Raw genomic sequence first — 15,765 nt, 5'->3', positions numbered from 1 at the left:
ATATTATTATATAGTAAATTCAAGGAGTTGAATTTATGATAATTAAATTTTGAGAAAATAAATCCAAGGAGGTGAATTTATGAATTTATAAAATTTGGAGAGAATAAATTCAAAGAGTTGAATTTATAAAATTTGATAATTTAATTAATTAAACTCAAAGGTTGGGTTTATTAAATATTAAATTTTGGAGGTGATAAAATTAAAGGAGTTGAATTTATAATTTAAACATTAAATTCAAATGTTGAATTTATAATGTATTTAATTTATTAAACTCAAAAGTTGAGTTTATCAAATAAAAAATTAAATATAGTGGGATGTATGTTTAATGAGCTTGTAGGAGTACAAGTCCAACATACTAAATAATTAAAGTTATTAATGGACTTTGATTAATTAATTAAACTAGTTGGACTAGCCCAATTAATTAATCAAGCCTATTAATGTTAATTATGACAACTAGGTCATGGAATTTTTTATTTAAATATTTTTGACCTAAAGTAAAAGCCTCCACTAATTTTATTGTGAGATTTTGGAGAATCCAAAATCATCATCTTCAAAATATTTAGTTTACTTAATTAATTAAATAAATGATTATTAAAGAAATAATTAGAATATTTTATTCTTATTGAATTGAATGATTCAAAAACTCTCTCTCCAATTTTGCAAGAAACATTTTGCTGTTCTCGAAAATTTTCTCCCTTTTATCAAAGAATTTTTGGACACCTTATTGGAAAGATATTGGGTCGATTTTTCTTTGTGTTCTATCTCTACGCAAAATATCTTCTATACTTTCTAGTGCAAGTTAGAAGAGGAACAAGTAATCCAGTCGTAGATCTGATTCGAAGTTTAAAGAAGGAGATCGAAGAACGTTCGTAGGAATTTGCAACAAGAGCTACGTCCGCTAATATCGGAGTAGTTGGTGCCAAGTGAAATTATTCACCAAAGGTATAATTCTTTAACATTCTATGAAAGTTTAATTGTTAAAACCATACGAGTGTCCAAACAAATATATTTTGATTGTCAAAATAAAATAAAAAATTTTAAAACTTCCGCTGCGTTTGGGCACGAGAAAACCGAGATCCAACACCAGAAAATTCCTTCGGCGGTAGCCTCCGGAACTGATCATAAATATCGTGCTGTGGCCTAGGTGTTTGCTGAAACTGCTCAAAGAAATGGGCCATGCCCTCAAGTGCGCGTGTAGCAGCATCCCCATTAGGAGGTGGGGGTGGATTTCCTTGATGGTCCACACTGTTCTCAGCTTGATTCTCAATAACAGGGGCACGTCTGGGAGGCATTTTATATGAACGTTTTCCAAATACTAACATAACCAACATGCATTTAAATCTATGTTTTGTAATCATGCAGCATATTCTAATCCATTTTAGCAATTTAAGCATATAAAACATATATCCTAAAAAAGCTAGTAAACATGTGACGTAAATATATAATTCATGTAATCATGCAGGTAACATCATAATAATCATATAAAGCATGTAAACTTATAAGTTTGAGGCTTGACGACTGAGCTTCCCGGCACTGACAGTGGCACAAACCTTTACAAAACCATGGCTCTGATACCAACTAAAACGTCTGCTATTCGTTTGTTTAAAAAGTACTAATTTTTTTTTAAAAAAAAAACTCTCATAATTCCATAATTATGCCGAACACTCCCAAATATATAAAATATTTTTGCACCATTTGGAAAATAGAACAACCAACTAATATTTGAAAAATCAAGAAAGTATCCCAAAACGTCAAATCGTCTAACATTTTACCAAACCTAAAAAGCAAATTTGAAAAGTATAGCCCATACTAAACCTCTCAAAAATATCTCAAAAGCATAATTAAATAGTCCTAAAATCTCTAACATAAACATAAACGTAAATACGAAAAAGTAGAAACGCTGGTCCTTAGGTCATGTGCACCTTTAGTCCAGTCAGGTCAACCATCAAGGCCTCCAATACCATCAACATCAAACTCACCTGCATCAATCACACCTAGTGAGTCTAAAGACTCAACACATCATATCCTTGATAACAAATAATATGTATAAAACCACATGCAACAGTGAAAATACTTTTACGTAAAAATAACATTTTCATGACATGCATAAAAATAAACATTTTCATATTTTCATAAACATATTCGTAAGCATCATAAACATATTTGTATCCATCATAAACATATTCATATTCATATTCGTTGAATTCAGATCGTTGATTGTGACTTTCGTATTCGTATTGGGGCGATGGATCCATCTACATGTAACCACAGTACTGGGCGACGGGGACACCAGCGAGACTCTCACCCGTCACTGGGCCTTGGCCTTACGTATTAAAATATCATCGTATCACGTGTCATCGTATTAGTCACAATCCCTTCCCATCCTTCAACATATTATCATCACTTTGAAAAAAATCATACATACACGTATCGGTTTTATTTTTGAAACCAAGCATGCAACATGTCTTTTAACATCAACATTTTATCATAAAAATCCATAAGCATTTAAATTAAGCATATTAACATATAAAACAGCAATCAGAGCACTGCCATGACGTTTATTAATTCTCGGGTGTAAAATGACCGTTTTATCCCTGGACGTAAAATTTAACGTTTTTGACTTTTTTTTAGTTTCATTGACTCTAACTTCTCCCAAATAATGATTTAAGCTTAAATTAAAATTTTTATAATTTTATTTAGCTTAAATACTAGACTTTTAATTAACTCTTAATTATTCGTTTTTAATACATTTTAATCCCGAATAATTTCAAACTTTAATATAAAATTCCTAAATCTAAAACTTAGAAATTTTATATTATTTTAGCCTTCGTGAACCATGACTCGACCCCTGTGAGCCGTGTTTCAATTTATTCCCTAAAAAGAAAACCCTAACCACTCGACCCAAGCACCCTTCGAGCCATCCTCACGTTTTTCTTGAGCCAAGCTCGAGTCGGCCTGAGCCATCATCGATCCAGACCTCCCTTGAACCCTACTGGACCCTAAGCACCCAAGGAGACCGACCATGGCCCCAACCGCAAGCCACAAACCCTGCTGCAACTCACGGCCGGGACCCCTCCATGACATGGACTCTACATTTCTGTTGCTAGGACCTAGCCAACCAAACCAGACCCTGAACCAACCCCTTGTGCACATTCCTAGGACCCTAAAGACCTAACCTAGCCCGGCCCAAAGCCCCTGGGCGAGCCCTGTACACTGCCCGCTGCTGACAAGAGGCGCACTTCTCTCGGCTGCTCTCGGGTGGAGTCCTAGCTTGCTAGGACTCCTCCCTAGCCGTGACTCTTGAGTCCTAGCATGGCTCGATCCCTGACCCTCACGTCTCTAGCCCAGCCCTGGATGCAACCGAGTCAAGCCATGCACCAAAAATCATGAAACAGAGCCCCTTAGACACAACCATCATGTTTCCATTCTAGCGGATTCTATTCGTGTTTGCAGCGTGTGTGTTTGTTCTTAGGACCCTTAAAATCGTGTAAAAACAACCATTGATCTTCCCCTAATCATGGCAGCCCCTTTATGCATGAAAACAACAAAAATTTGGATCAAAATCATGCTTTGAAATTCATGTGTTGCATAAAAACGAAAATAATCAAAGTGCACTTGTTTTTCATACAAAACATGATTAAATACATATTATGGTGTGATAGATGTTTGAAGGAAATAATTATGCGTGCGCACGAAAACAAAGCGACGATGCGAAGAACAGCGACGTAGACTCCTAGGCTGAACTTTTCTTAAGAACCGATGCTTTTCCCTTCACAATATGTGTGTGCCCTGAGTTGCTAGGCTGATGGGAAGAGTACTTTGTATTGTGTGGGGAAGTGGGGCGTGCATATATATGAGAAGGGTTTGGGGTCAAATTTACATATTAAATAGTTAATAAAAATATTAACCAAGCTTAAGCCCATTAACCATGTTAGTTAGGCCCATTAGTGCTTAAATAAAATATAAAAATTAATTTTTTTTAATAAAGTTTGTGAATTTATTAGCCGGTTTGCCAAAACTTTCGTATTTTTGTTGAAAATCCAACACCGATAAAATTCATGTCCCGCCGTATAAAATCACCTCAAAACTCCTTATTTTCAAAAATAAGAAAAAACATAAATCTTATTTTAAATAATTAAAAACAATTATTTTGTAATCATTGCCTGATTTTCCGACTGGTCAGGTGTGAGAGTAGCACCACAAAGAGCTTATCGGCGCAGAGCATTGCCGCGAGGCAGAGGAGGAGAAAAATTAGTGATAAGACTCAGGAGCTGGGGAAGCTTATTCCAGGTGGCCACAAGATGAACACTGCTGAAATGTTTCACCCTGCTTAAAAATACATCAAGTTTTTGCAAAAGTTGGAATTCTTCAATTCACGGAATCAAATGATGACGTGGTAATCAGTATCATGTTTATTTAAATTATATTATTATATATACAGACATTATGAATAGAATAGGAATGACTTTAATTGCAGGAAAGTGGAGAATATTTGCATGGTCTTCTTGAATCTCCACTGATCCAGGAGAGGCTATATTCTACAGAGAAATGCTTGGTTCCTCAGAAACTTGTCCAATCAAACCCTCAGCTTCTCAAGGAAGTAGACAAGTACTTGATGGAAGAATGAATTATACAAATGTTATGTTTAGATAATGCCTTATTTTCTTAGTTTAATTATTTTGCTTGTAGATTCTCAACTCTTATCTTTTAATTCGTAGTATATAATATATATTCAGGTCTTTTGAACTCATTGGAATAGCTAGCTAGTAGCTAGCTAGACTTCTTCCATTGGTTTAAACACTATCATTTAACCCCACATTAATTCTTGGTTTATTAGCTCAAATTAAATTGATTGATTAATTAAGTACTATTTATATGGCCTATAGTTTAAAACCGAAACGACAGGAATAATAAATGCACTCGTCAATTATAGTTTAAAAAATAAATAGAAACAAAGATTATTGTTGAAAATTAATATTCAAAATAGGTGTGTTGAATATTTGAATGTTGAAAATAAGAGTTGTAAAAATTAGAAATTTGTGTGTGATGATGTAGGTAATGATGTAATTTATTTTTGGATTATTACCAAAGAAATTCTATAAATAGTCTCACCATTTGTGAAGAAATACACAATTGAATTGAGAGAAAAATATTATAAAGTGTGTAGTTTGATAATTTTGAGAGTTTGATATTTTTACTTTACCATAAATTTTTATTTTTTCATAACACGTTATCAGCATGAAGCTCTAAAAGTCCTCCATATTTTTTCAAGCTCCAAAACAGAAGAAAAAGGTAACGAAAGTAATAATATTTATTTTACTGTTTATTTATTTATTGTATATATATTTAATATATAATATAATGTTATTATACAATAAAGATCAGAAATAATAAAAATATATTTTTCAAAAAACTTGTTATAAATCCTTGGAGGATGTTAAGACGACATCCCACACTCCCGGTAAGGGATATGAAAAGTATAAAAGCCTATAAGGTTTTTAAACAAAATACCTTATGACACCTCATTATAATAATGTGATATGATATACATAATTATTTAAACATGACTAATATTATATACACCATATTATTACCATAAAATACATACATTTATTTTTTGTGCACCAACGGTTATAAACAGTAACAAAACGGCTAGTTTTTGCCCTATAAATATGATCTCACAAACACATTCAATCACTCCAACTTTCTCTTCTTCTTTAAAAATTATTCTTCATCAAATTTTCGAAGAAAAAAGAAGATGATTTTCTCAATGTTATTTTTAATTATTTTGGTTATCATACTCACGACTCTTGTATTTATCGGAGAATATCCTTCTCGTGTGTTTTCTTTATTTTTACGAATGCTTGTATTTGTTGTTTATCCATTACTTTGTATTGCAATATTCATTAACTAATAAAATGCATCGTAATTTTTTTTAGTACCACTATGTCAAACTTGGCAAAGCTCGAATTCATTGCTCTAGATATAACCGGGAAAAATTATATGCCATGGACTCAATATGCATATGTAGAAATGCATCTTGAGTCATTGAGTCTAAATGAGACCATAAAAGAATATGACATATCTACATGCAAAGAAAAGACAAAAGTCATGATATTTTTGCGTCGACATCTCGACGAGGGATTAAAATGTGAATATCTAATTGAAAAATATCCCATGGATTTATGGAAGGGATTAAAAGAAAGATTCGAACATATAAGAGAAGTTATACTTCCGATCGCTCAGGATGAATGAAATACGTTGATATTCCAAGATTTTAAGAAAGTCAATGATTACAACTCGGCGATGTATCGAAGGAGAAATCACACTATCTTAATACAGGATAACAACTTTATAGTATTATGAGTAGGGCGTCTTATATTTCGAAAATCAACTCGGCGATATATTAGGGAAAAAACCACGGGCAAAATGAAAATATTTCCACTATAATATTTTATGGTGTACAACTCACTCACTGTGTTTTCAAAAAGAAATCACACTATCTTAATACAGGATAACAAAACATCTCACAAGTATTATAGAACTAAGCACTTGAATGCTATAGGATGAGAGAAAACTTGAAGAAGAGATGATTTCAGAATGAAATGAGGAGCTCTATTTATAGAGCCCCTTGTCCGTGTGAATACGCGTTATTTTCGTTTAAATCAGCCGCCCAACTTTGACAAATCAATTGCCAATCAGCCGCCCAAATTTGAAAAATCTCCCGACATGCATTTAATGCTCCTGCCGACATTTGTCCCATTTGGAGATTTGATTGAGAATCAAACATATCTCCACACATCATTTCAATCTTGCCATTCTCTGTTGCTTACGTTTCCGCTAGGCCACTTGAAGATCTACACCACTCAAACTTAGCAGTGTTCATTGGCTTTGTAACGTCCCGAAAATTTGAAGGGCCTCGTAGACTACATGATTACAAGTTATTAAATTTCTTTTGTATTTTATTTAAATTGCTAAATTATTTATTTAGTTTTAAAATGATTTATGATTTGCATTATGTTAAATTATTACATGTTTATTTGATGTACGTTAAAATATTTTCTCGAGTTTTATGTTTCAGGCGAATATTCGATGCGTGATCAGGAAAATAGACCGGTGACGATTTAGGTGATCGAGCAAAACTTGCACTGTGAAATTCTCGATAAAAATATGGTTTTGTATGCTCGAAAATTAATCGCAAGTGCACGATGTCAAGTAATAGTATAATGTACGAGAGTACGACTATCGTTCCACTGGAGACTGTATTTTTCAATTATTATTCCCAGCTATTAAATCTTTAGCAAAAAAATTTGAGTGATTGTTTATGACTACTAAAATTAAATAAAAACTCAATGAACAAGTTCAAGAATTAAATGCTGAAATATATAAGCTAGACCGATTAATTAAATTTCAATGAAAAATGAATTTGTTGATAATCTCAGTTCACCTACCCCTCGTTATTTAATTAATTTGCTCGATAGTGATTTATGCTTCCGACAAACATGCCCTCTCGAGCTATGCCAAACTAATTCTACTCAGTGAAGTAATTAAATTTCTTTAATTATTTATCAAGAGTGAATCGCATGTCGATCTATGAAATCTCCTAGCTTTCGCCCTACCGGACTATGACTATCGACGCGTATCCAATTTCATTTGTCTATGTAAATTGTAGATCCACGAACTATACTACTCGTTCCTATCACAAGATTTCTCTCGAATTCACTCGCAATATAAAAACGTTGTTAAAGTTAGCTACGCTCTAACAACACGGTAAAACAATAGCATAATCAAGAATAAACCGAAAATCGAAATATGAATTAACTAAATCAGTTTTGGGGTAGGATCCCCTTAAATCCCAACAAATAATGAAGATTAGCTACAAGATCTCATGATTGAAATAAGCAAATCAATGTTTGAATAGGAGAAAATAAATTCGAAATACTAGACGTGATGAAATCTGCGAAGAATAGTGCCCGGAAATCTCGAACTCTTCAATCCAAGCGTCAAATCCTTTCCAAGGCTTGTGGTGGCTGCTGAATAATGTCTGAATGAATTAAAATCGTCCCAAAATCCTGTCCATATCAGCCTCCTTCAGATAATTAGGGAAGAAATCGGCCAAGAAGTGTCGCTCGGGCGGTAAGATTCTACTACTCGAGCGCCACACCCTATGTAATTCTACTTGGGAAGTGCGGCAGTCGCTGGGAATTGAACGTAAATGTCTCATCCTTTCCATCTTGCAATTCTACAGCTCCCGATGGGTAAACTTTAGAAATCACAAATGGACCAGACCATCGCGACTTCAATTTTCCGGGAAACAGTCTCAACCGAGAGTTGTAGAGTAGGACATTTTCGCCTTCTTTGAATTCCCTTTCGATGATTCGCTTGTCTTGAGCCCTCTTTGTCTTCTCCTTGCATGATAATGCGAGATCATATGCCAGATTCCGGAATTCTTCCAACTGATCCAATTGAAGTCGACGTCGTTCTCCTGCATCAGTAAAGTTAAAGTTTAGTGCTTTTGTTGCCAAATATGCCCGATTCTCTATTTCTACAGGTAAATGACATGCTTTACCAAACAGTAGCCTATATGGTGTAGTGCCTATAAGTGTTTTAAAACCAGTCCTATATGCCAAAAGAGCATCATCTAACCTCACAGAGCAGTCTTTCCGATTTACACCCACTACTTTTTCCAAAATCCGCTTGATCTCTCGGTTAGACACTTCCACTTGACCACTCGTCTGGGGGTGATAGGGGGTAGAGATCTTATGGGTGACACCATATTTGCTCAAAAGTTTTTCAAATAGTTTGTTGCAAAAATGGGTACCACTATCACTAATGATTGCTCGTGGTGTTCCAAATCTGTTAAAAATATTTTTCTTTAAAAATTTCACGACCACTTGAGCATCATTAGTGGCATATGCTTCAGCCTCTACCCACTTAAACACATAATCAACCGTAACCAAAATATATTTTTTCGTGAACGAACTGGGAAACGGTCCCATGAAGTCTATCCCCCACATATCAATAACCTCACACTCAATGATATTTTTTAATGGCATTTCATGACGGTTAGAGATGTTACCTGTCGCTGGCATTTATCACAGGCAAGCACATAAGAACGAGCATCTTTAAATAGGGTTGGCCAATAAAAGCCACATTTGAGTACCTTGGATGCCGTTCGTGTGGGTCCAAAATGACCACCTACCTCGCGGTCATGACAATGACTGAGAATCGATCTCATCTCTTCCTCCGCGACACACCTTCGTATCATGGCATCTGCACATATTTTGAACAAAAACGGTTCCCCCAAAAAATAATATTTCACGTCCGAAAAGAATTTATTTCTTTGATGAAATGTTAAATTTGGGGGTTTCACCTCAAATAACTGCTCATCAGGAAACTAATCATTAATGGCATGATCTACACAGTCATTACTAATGAACTCCAATCTAGACAAGTGATCAGCTACCACGTTCCCAACACCTTTTTTATCATTTATTTCCAAATCAAACTCTTGTAACAATAAAATCCATCTAAGTAGGCGTGGCTTTGCATCTTTCTTGGCAAGTAAATATTTAAGGGCAGAGTGATCAGTAAACACAATTACTTTCGACAAAACAAGGTATGAATGGAACTTGTTAAGTGAAAATACTACTGCAAGTAACTCTTTTTCAATGGTTGCATAATTTAATTGTGCTTCATCTAGAGTCTTAATTGCATAGTATATAGTGTGAAATACCTTGTTCCGCCTTTGGCCGAGAACAACACCAACCGCAGTATCACTGGCATCGCACATGACCTCGAAGGGTAGATCCCAATCCGGTGCCACCAAGACAGGAGTCGTCACCAAGCACTTCTTTAAATCCTCATATGCCTGCAGACAGTCGGAATTAAAATCAAAAGGCACGTCTTTCATAAGTAAAGAAGATAGAGGTTTGGAAATTTTAGAAAAATCTTTGGTAAAACGCCGATAAAAACCGGCGTGGCTTAGAAAACTTCTAACTCCCTTTATTGAAGCTGGTGGTGGTAGGTTCTTGATGACTTCCACTTTAGCTTTGTCCACCTCAATCCCTTGTTCCGAAATCTTGTGCCATAGGACAATTCCCTCTTGTACCATGAATTGGCACTTCTCCTAATTAAGCACCAGGTTTGTCTCTTCGCATCTCCTCAACACAGAGCTCAGATTCTGCAAACACTCATCAAACGTTGCACCAAAGATAGAAAAGTCATCCTTAAATATTTCAAGAAAGTTTTCAATCATATAATGGAATATAGCAGTCATGCAGCGCTGAAATGTAGCAGGGGCATTACAAAGACCAAAAGGCATACGGCGGAAAGCAAAAGTTCCATAAGGACAAGTGAAAGTGGTTTTCTCTTGGTCCTCAGGTGCAATAGTGATTTGATTATACCCCGAATACTCATCTAGAACACAGTAAAACTCATGCCCCGCTAGTCTCTCCAACATCTGATTAATAAAGGGATGGGGAAAGTGGTCCTTACGGGTGACATCATTCAACTTCCTATAGTTGTACACACTCTCCACCCTGTAACAGTCCTCGTGGGAATAAGTTCATTCTTTTCATTAATGATCACCGTAATCCCACCGTTCTTAGGCACACACTGAACAGGATTTACCCATGCATTATCTGAAATATGATAGATAATACCTGCATCGAGAAGCTTGATAGTTTCAGCCTTCACTACCTCTTGCATCTTTGGGTTGAGTCGTCTTTGAGGTTGCACGAGGGGTGAGTACTTTTCTTCCATCAAGATTTTTTGCATGCAGATTGATGGACTTATTCCCTTGATGTCTGCCACTTTCCAGGCAAATGCCTTTTTCTGCTCTTTGAGAACTTGCAGCAGTTTTCTTGTAAGGTCCAAAATTAAGACGACGTAATTCGACTGCATGCAAATCTAGGAGACATGAAAAAATGGCTAATTAACTTATTGTAATTGCTTAATTAATTATGTGACATGCATGAGTTTATGTTAAATAGGATTTAATTTTCATTAAGCATAAAATTGTATTTTTAAGGATTATTCAAGTTGCGATCGAGGAACGGAGACCGAGGGCTGAAAAATAGAAAATGATTTTATTAAATAATTGTTTTTAAATTATTTAAAATATGGATGATGCTTTTTATTATTTATGAAAATAAGGGGTTTTGAGGTGAATTTATACGCCGGGACGTAAATTTTATCGGTGTTGGTTTTTCAACAAAAATACGAACTTTTTGGCAACCCGGCTATTAACTCACAAACTTAATTTAACAAAATTGTTTTTAATAAGTTAATTAAGCACTAATGAGCCTAAATTACCTACTTGATGGGCCTAAGCCTAGTTAGTGAATAATTAACTATTTAATACTCAAAACCCCACCCTAAAACCATCATACTCACGCCCCAAATCAGAATCAACCACCCACATGAAAATTCCCAACATCATACACAAGCACACACGTTACTTTCAAGAGGAAAAACAATCAAGGCTTTGAAGAAAATCATCCTAGGATCTCCTACGTCAAAGTTCCTCGCATCGTCAACATTTAATCGTGCGTTTAAAACGCAAAGACACGCCATACATCTCATTTTCTCGTCTATCACATCGTACTATAGTTTTTAATTACGTTGTATGAAAACATGGTGTTCTTATTATGGTTTTCGGATTTTTGCATATACATGAGTCAAACTAATGGTTTTATGTTCCAAATCATGTTTTATATGTATCAAGGGGCTGCCATGATGTTAGGATATGAACAAGGGTTTTTTCTTCATGATTTTAAGGGTTCTAAGACAACACCACACACGTTAAACAGCAAGCAAACCAAGCTGGTGTCGATTTTTGCTGTCATGGGGTCATGGGGTTCGGTTTCATGGTTAAGGTGCTGGCTTGGTCTTGGCTTATGGTCAGGGCTAGCCACAGACGGGGTTCAGTCGAGGGAAGAGTACTAACCAAGCTAGGACTCGGGTAAGAGGGCTGGGAGGAGTCCTTGCTAACAAGGACTCCTACCCGAGAGCCCTTGTGTAGTGCAGCTTGCATAGATTGGACAGGGAGGTCGGCTCAGTCCAGGGCTCAGGGGCTGGGCTAGGGCAAGTCTTTAGGGTACTAGGAAGGTGTGTGAGTGGTTGGTTTAGGGTCTGGGCTTGCTGGTAGAGACTTAGACACGAAAACGTAGAGACCATGCATGGTGGGAGTTCTCGGCTGCAGCAACTTGGAGTGTTTAGCTTCGGGTCTGTGGCTGGGGGCTGGTCCGTGGGTTCCTAGGGTTCCAATAGGGTGCACTAAGGGGTTGGTTAGGGTTTGATTCAGCATGACTCGAGGGTGGCTCGAGAGAATCGAGACATGGCTCGGGTGGGACTTTTATAGGTCATATTAGGGTTTTCAAAACTAAAATAAATTGAAACACGGCTCACGGGGGTCGAGTCATAGTTCACGGGGGCTTAAATAGTATAAAAATTCTAAGTTTTGAATTTAGGAGTTTTATTTAAAGTTTGGAATTTTTCGGGATTAAAACGCCTTCAAAACGACTAATTACGAATTAATTAAAAAGCCTCGTTTTTAAGCTAAATAAAATTATGAAAATTTTAACTTAGGCTTAAATAATTATTTGGGACATGTTAGAGTCAATAAATTCAAGAAAAAGTCAAAATCAAAGAATTTTACGTCTAGGGGTAAAACAGTCTTTTTACACCTAAAAATTAGTAAATGTCATGGCAGTGCTCTGAATGCTGTTTTATATGCTATTTTAAATGTTTATGAATTATTACATGTCAAATTATGATTTTTAAATGTTTATGGTACGTCATTATTATTTATGAAATTTAATGATTTAATTAAAAGCCATGTTACATGCTTGTTTTAAAAAGAAAATGATATTAAATGCATGATTTTTATAAAGTGGTGAAAATGTAAAACGTTGAAGGAAGTGAAGTAATTGTGACTATGAGGATATCCTGATATGAGGATAAGAGTGGAGATGTCGTGAGGGGAGAAGGCCCTAGAAGGAGCCTATTTATGGGAAAAGGCCCCAGAGGGAGTCTCGACGATCGTATTTCCATTCGATGAAGATAGGCCAAAGCTCAGTTGACGGGTGAGAGTATCGCTGATGTCCCCACCGCCCAATACTGTGGTTACATGTAGATGGATCCATCGACTTTTTGAGGATTGAGGAAAGTCGCAATTAACGATCTGAATTCAACAAAAGAAAAGGAAAAAAGAAAAATGTTTTGATCATGATAAAAAGGTTTTATCTTATGTTTTAAGGAAAAAGAAAGGTTATGGTATATGTTAGAAACTTAATTCCGGCGTTTGACAAAAGATTCACCAACTGAATTCAGCAACTGAATATAACCAACTGATCGACGCAACTGAACAAGTTCAACTGATCTTTCAGCAGAAAATCTCGACAGTTCACTCTCGTCAACAGATTCTTTACCAGCTGATCTCTCAGCTGTACACGTCATCTGTTGAAAGCGACAACCGACAAATAGTACACATATCTGCAACTAGTAGTGGAACGCCGCATTTCAGAATGAGCAGTGTATGAATGCCAGAGCGTATCGACGCGGCAAACAACGGTTAGAATATTCAAATATTCTTTAATGTTACCGTTGAAAGGAAAGCCTATAAATAGTCGAAGACAGCAACTGAAGAAACATCGATTTTCAGTTATCTCAATTTACTTGCTGTTACGCTGCAAAAATATATACTCACGCTCAGAAATCAAAGCTCACACTTATCAGTTATATCAGTAGTATTCAGACTACATTATCGAGCTTATATAGCACTTTGTAATCGTTGATAGATTCTTTAAGTTGTGCTAAGATCAGTTACGATCTGTAAAAGAGTTGTATACTAAGAGTTTCAGTTTTGGCAAAGTGATAAGTCCATACTGAAGTGGGTCAGTACAGTGTTTGTATTTGATCAAAGTCTTTTAGTGAATATCCTATCTTTGTGATAGAAGGGGTGACGTAGGAGTTATTCAAATCTCCAAACATCCAGAAACATATTGTGTTGTATTTACTTCTGTTTTCATTCTCAGTTAGATAATCTATCTTTCAGTCAGTTTATTTTCCGCAACTGTTTATTCAGTTTAACTGATTGTTATTAACCGACGGGATATCCAGTTCAGTTTGTAACAAAACTGAACTCTCTTTTTCGAAGAATATTTTAAATCTGAGCAGTGTTTATTCAACCCCCCCTTCTAAACACTCTTTAGTCGATTATCCGATCCTTTCAAGTGGTATCAGAGCGAGTTTTATCCTATCAAAGATTATCTACACTCAAACTGTTCACTATGTTTTCATTCAACAAGATCCCTATGTTCTTCAGAGAAGATTTCGATGATTGGAAAATCAGGATGCAGGCTCACTTAGCTGCACAAGACGATGACATGTGGTACGTTATAACCGACGGACCCATGAAAATTTTGAAAGCAAACACAGCTGTTGCTATTACTGAAGGGGCACCTCACCGAATTGAAAAGCCCAGAGATGAGTGGACTAATGAGGACAAGAGGAAAACAAATCTAGACAATGTTGCAAAGGACATATTGTATAAGACACTGGACAAAGTAACGTTCAGTAAAATCAAAATGTGCAAGACCGCCAAAGAAATCTGGGAGAAGTTAATTCAACTTTGCGAAGGCAATGAACAAACCAAAGTAAACAAACTCTCAGTTGCTGTGCAGAAGTTCGACAACATCAGAATGAAGGTGGGAGAAACAATGCACGAATATGATGAAAGAACCAGCTGTATCATCAACGAACTGAATGCACTTGGAAAAGTGTATACAAATAAAGAAGTAGCGTTGAAGGTGATCAGAGGTCTTCCCAAAGAATAGGATGTCAAAACTATGGCAATGAGGGAGTCTAAAGATCTGAACAAAGTTGAACTCCATGATTTATTTGCTGACCTGAAAGCATACGAGTTTGAACTTCAAACTCGAGAAGGAGAACCATCTACTCCAGCAGCTACTACTGCCTTGACCGCTGTGTTGGGTGCAATAATTGTCCCTGCTTGGTAGAGCGATCGAACCGTGGTGCTTGAGTTGTTGTGCAGTTTAAAAGATTTGAGTTGCACCATTACCACTAGTTATAGCTATTGGTAAAGCGGTAAACACTCGGTCCTACAATTGGTATCAGAGCCAAGGTCATGGGTTCGATTCACATTGATTGCAAGGAGTGCAATTATTGGGAGGGAGATTGTTGGGTGCAATAATTGTCCCTGCTTGGTAGAGCGATCGAACCGTGGTGCTTGAGTTGTTGTGCAGTTTAAATGATTTGAGTTGCACCATTACCACTAGTTATAGCTATTGGTAAAGCGGTAAGCACTCGGTCCTACACGCTGTAAGAACAGAACCAACTGGTTCAGTTGAGAAAGCTGCAGATCAACTAAGCAATGATGCCATGTCATTGTTCATTAGAAAATTTGGAAGATTCATGAGGAAAAATCAAGGGAATTTTCAGAAGAACTATCAAAGAAACAACTCCAGAGAAGAGTCAAATGCATGCTACAACTGTGGCAAATCAGGTCATTTTATTGCTGACTGTCCCAAGCCTAAGAAGGACAGTCAAGCTTCAACTGAAAGGAAGAAGAAAGTGTATGAGCACAAGAGAAGATCTAAGGACGACAAGAAGCCTTACAGAAAGAAGCATGAAGTACTTCTAGCTGAAGATAGCAAAGCCAAATGGGCAGAAACTGACAGCGAAGAGTCGGAACCAGAAAGTTCTTGTAGTTCTAGTGAAGATGAGGAAGAAGTAAAGTGC

The sequence above is a fragment of the Primulina eburnea genome, unplaced genomic scaffold, assembly GCF_022965805.1.
Source record: "Primulina eburnea isolate SZY01 unplaced genomic scaffold, ASM2296580v1 ctg3_ERROPOS2889059, whole genome shotgun sequence".
In the NCBI taxonomy this organism is placed as follows: domain Eukaryota; kingdom Viridiplantae; phylum Streptophyta; class Magnoliopsida; order Lamiales; family Gesneriaceae; genus Primulina; species Primulina eburnea.
The sequence above is the reverse complement of the archived record's forward strand: the minus strand, read 5'-3'. Positions refer to the sequence as shown.